The sequence below is a fragment of the Agelaius phoeniceus genome, chromosome 4 (genome assembly GCF_051311805.1).
Source record: "Agelaius phoeniceus isolate bAgePho1 chromosome 4, bAgePho1.hap1, whole genome shotgun sequence".
Lineage (NCBI taxonomy): Eukaryota > Metazoa > Chordata > Aves > Passeriformes > Icteridae > Agelaius > Agelaius phoeniceus.
The window spans coordinates 59,387,007-59,392,053 of record NC_135268.1 but is presented as its reverse complement, the minus strand read 5'-3'; positions in this window follow the sequence as shown (position 1 = coordinate 59,392,053).

The following is a 5,047-nucleotide window of genomic DNA, read 5'->3' as shown; positions in this document are numbered from 1 at the left end:
CTGGTTATGTAGTAAGATGCTAAGAAGCCAGCTGTGCTTTTGGAAGCTGAGGTGCACAATTACTATGGGCAGCTGTGCTGGAGTAAGTGATAGCTTTGAAATGCAGGTGGCTGGCAAGTCTGGGCTGCCTGGATCACATACATGGCAGAACATGAGCCAGCTCATTTCCAACAAACATTTTTATTATGCATGATCACACATCTGAAATGCTGTGCAGACATGCCCTACCAGAAATGTGTACTTTCAAATCCTATTGCTTTGCTAGAGACTTATCAGGCAAAGAACTCTTCCAAACCAATACAAAGTGCTCCAAATCCACAGAAAACAAATAAAAAGAAAAATAACCATGCATTTTCCCCACTCTTTGGAATAAATGTTTCTTGATATGGTTTGGAAAAGGTTGGGTTTTGAAAATATGTTTTTAGTCTGAAAAAGCTAACTCATAATTTGCTCAAGGTAAATAGGCTGGCTTGTGCCTCAGGCCCACATCAAACACTGCTAGAGTGCTGCCCAGAACACAAGAGGAGTCTGAGTTACTGTGTGACAGGGTGATGCCAATGTTACCACTCCCAGAACCACACAGAGCTGCAAAGGCCACTTCTCTGACCCTGTCACAACAGCATTGCTGCTCCCCTGGTCTTTGGTGTACTCCACCTGACCAGAGCAATCAATAAACTTATGAGGAAACAAATGAAATACAGAAAGATCTGTTCTCCTTTGCAACCAGCACTTGGCCTCATGTTTGATTTCATGTATTAAAGAATTGTTTTGGCTGGGAGGGGCCCTAAATTTCACATAGTTCCACCCCCCTGCCATGGGCAGGAACACCTTCCACCAGACCAGCTTGCTCAAAGCCCCATTCAGCCCTGTAAGATGGGGGAAAATCTTTGAGAGGGGTTTTGATTTGTTTATCTTGTATTGGCAGCATATTGTGCAGTGGGTCTGGGTCCCCCTGGGCTCTGGCAGCAGGGGAGTGGTTTTGGATGGAACCTGATGTAGTGGCAGCACTGCAGTGTCCATCAGTATGAGGCTGAAATTTCTCCTTAGTTTTTTTTTGGGCTACCCTTCATGCAGGTACCTGGGAAGGCTCCCTGATACTCAAAACAGTGACCCTCAGCCATTGTCTTGCATAAAAGAGCTCAAGAGAAAAATGAGACCAGCAAGTGTTCAGGTAGGAAACATGATGAACAGGATGAATCTCAGAAACTTTCTCTTAACAGCAGTGTCATATACAGGCTTAAAATGACACTTGAATGGACTAAGTGATCCTTCCTATTAAATAACTGATCCTTCCTATTAAATAACCTGAAAGGAGCAACAGCAGATTCAAAGAAAATTTTTGCATGTAAAATATGGAGGCTGGTGAAAAGATTAAAAACAAGTAGTATGTCTGAGTGGTTATCCCTCTGCTTTGCCAGCAGGAATCTCCTTAAATTCCTGATGAACCAAGAAAGGCAAACAGTCTGGGATAATACATTTTTCCTTGCTTAGAAAAGAAAAAAAGATCTTATATCTAATGGGAAAAAAGTGGTTTAGTTTGAAGAGCATGTTTATTAATGAAGAACATGGAGCAGCATGTGCTCCACACCAGCATATTCCACAGCAATGCAGCTGCTCTACCCCCAGTGCACTTAATTCCTGGGATTTGGGTGTGCACGGAGGGAGAGCAGAGCAGAGAGGGTTAAAATCCATGCTAAATATTTTAGATAGGCTTTTTATCACTTGAGGTCAGTCACCTGATTGCACAGAGCTCCTCTATAAACAAAGGGACAAACGAGAGAGCACTCATCCTGCTCTGCAGCACTGAGGGCAGCACAGAAGGGATGATGTGCACTCCAGCACAGGATCCTCATCTCTCTCCACTGCCTGTGAGAGTTTCCCAGATTATCAGCTCAAATTCATAAAATTAGCTTCCAGGTGGTTAAAGTTGTGTAAAATTAGCCTCAAATATATTTCCCTGTGAGAAATATTATAAAGCAGGAAAGGACATCTAAGGATCCTCTCAAATGCAGCAGATAAAAGGCTTTTGCAAAATATTTAAAAATTATAATTTCACAATCCATTTTCTGACCATCTAAAGCCACAGTCCTAAAATTTGCTGATGATTTCAGGAACTGACTGTGTGATAATGAAATCTTTGGAGCATATCATATGCAGTCAATTAGAAAATCTGCATTCTGCTAGAGAAAAATGAATTGTTATTAATCTGTTCACTCTAGGTCATATCTTGTTTTCTATTGACTGCCTGAATTTCCAAGACTGAGATCTTTGCTTGCTTTAGGGTTTTCTTTTGCTGCATATGCCATACTTGCTTAGATTTTTGGCCTTTTTTTTTTTTCTCATTTTAGTATACAGGAGCACAGCCAAAATTTCCTGATGGAACTGCCATGGAAAAAAATCTTACAATTTCTTTCCTGTGGCCTAGTGGAGTAAAAATGCAACAGGTGTAAATTATATTTACACTATAAATATCTTAAAGGGTAGCTTAAAAATGGCGGGTGAGGGAGTGTTTCTATGAATTAGTGAATCTATAATGATGAATCTATACATCTATTAGATGAATCTATAAATTAGTCAACACAAGAGAGTGACAATAATGGTTCGCAGAGGACTGGGAAATTCTGGGGGAAAACATTTTTCCATTCCTACTTTTCTAGCAATAATAATCAAATCAATAGCTCTCCATTGCAATTAGACCTGGGGCCTCTGCAGCTGAGCTCTGAACCTTCAGGGAATGGACAAGAGGCCTCTTGTGTGAAGGCATCAGCAAAGCTGTGGTCTCTGGGGGTCAGGCACAGAGGGGTGTGTGACTCACTGAACAGGAGCCACACTGGGATGGATGATGGAATTCCTGATGGTGACACCCCACACAGGGCATAACTTTGTGCTCTAATAGGCTACATCCAGCCCCAGGTGACCAGGAGCCAGCTTCTCTTCCCTACAGCAGCCTTTCAACAACATCAGTCTGTGGTTATGTGCTTGGGTTACAGCAGGGGAACATAGACTAAGTGGTCTAGACAGAGGTAAATTATAGAAATAAACACAGTTGTAATTCACATTACTCATTCCCTGTGTTAAAATGCTACTAAAAATAGGAAGCAGGAAGACAGTTACAATCTCCACATTTTTTTATGTTCCAAATTTTCTTGAGTAATATCAGACACTGTGATATGTAAGGCTGATTCATGTGAGGAAGTAAAATAATAATACATGTCTTGAGAAGTTAAAGCAGGTCCTGTTATGTTTAAATATTTTTTCATTAATCAACTACATTTTTGTTTGAGCTGTAGCTGTACTGAATGTACTGTGCAGCCAGGGATTAACTTCTATGGCTACTAGGGACTTATGGGACACTGGGCAAACAATTTAATCTTCAAATTTTACATTTCCTGCCTGAATGGGTGGCATGATAAGCTGATATTTTGCAATATTTTAAGATCCTAAGGGTTATCATAATGTCTAAACTGTTCTTATGAATATTACAGCATTTTAGTTTCCTCCTATGTTTAGTTTCCTCCTGTGTCATGCCTCTATTTCATCCACAAATTCTGCCCTAGGTAACACAGCTTGTGCAGAGCAGCTCTGCTCTCATGCTCTCTGATAACACGAGGAAGTGAAGCACTTTTCACCACAGGCTGTTCCACCATGACTGAAATTAATTTATACTTTGCTGTATTGGCCTGGTTGGGCAGAGCTCTGGGCTGGTGAAAGGTGTCCCTGTCCTGGCATGCAGCTGGAATTAGATGATCATTGAGGTCACTTCCAGTTCAGGCCATTCCATGATTCATTCTGTGATTGTACTCAGGTGTTAACAACTTCCTCTTGTATCCCGTGTTAAAGATAATTTTTTTTTTTTTCTGTGGGGAAGGGCAGCTTTTCCTCCTGACAGGAATTCTTAATCCAGGCACTTCTGCTCTTTTCCTGGTGAATTAGAGAGATCAACCTTTGTAAACATTTCAGGATGATACATTTGCTAGAATCTGTGTCTTTTTTCTTCACCCTCTCCCATTCTTTATTATTCTTTTAGTATAAAGATTTATCTTGTATTTCCTGTGGCCTGTTGGCTGACACAGCTAGACTGAAATGCACTCCCTACTTTTACTGTGTTTATCAGTAATGAGTTATAATAAAATGATTACAAAAGTATTCACAAGTTTGCTGGGGCAAAGTTGAGAGGCCATGTAAAACCAACCCAGTTCACATGGTTCCTTGCCATGTAAAACCAACCCAGCTGCTACACTAACCAGCAGAAGTGGGTGGACATTGAAGTCAAAATACTTGGCTGCAGGGATGTTTCAGGGAACCTCTCTTTCAAGTGTGTCTTTCATTTTATCTATTTCACACATTATTGTTCATAATGTAACATCATGGCATCAATTAACACATTGTAGAAGGCAAGATTTCTTTTTTTCAAACTTACACCAGAGTACCCTCTTATCATTTGACCATGGTTAACTGATTACAAAATAACCTTTCTCTTTAATTATTAGCCCAAACATTCTAGTTTAAGAGATCTATAACACGTTGATATTTTTCCTAATCCAGACCTTTTGTCCCTCCATCTTTCTTGAGAAAAAGAATTCTACCTTCAAGTACAAGTTATATGTATCAAGCTTTACTCATTAGCTTTCCTTAGAGCTAAAAGATTTCACCAGCATCAACATTTCTCTGTCTCAGTTTACCAGGAGAAGAACAGTAATCCTGGGAAATTAAAGACCTCTTTACCAATGTCTGAGTTATTTCCTGGTTTGAAAACTAAGTTGAAGCACAGACATGGAAACACAGCTGTAGACCTGATGATGCTCTACAGTCATATTTAACTTCCCAACCCTGCTCAGTGCCACACTTGTGTCTGTAAGTGTTCCCTTTGGCCATAACTCTACACATTTTTCCTGGTTATGCCATTTTTACTCAGTTTTCCAGTAAAACAGAGATGTCCATGAGTAAGCTAAATGGAAGGCACAGCACATGGACTGTGGGATAGGATTGAACTTTGAAGACAAAAAGAGGTGATCTACGTTTCAAAGAAGAGGAGCAAAATCACTTA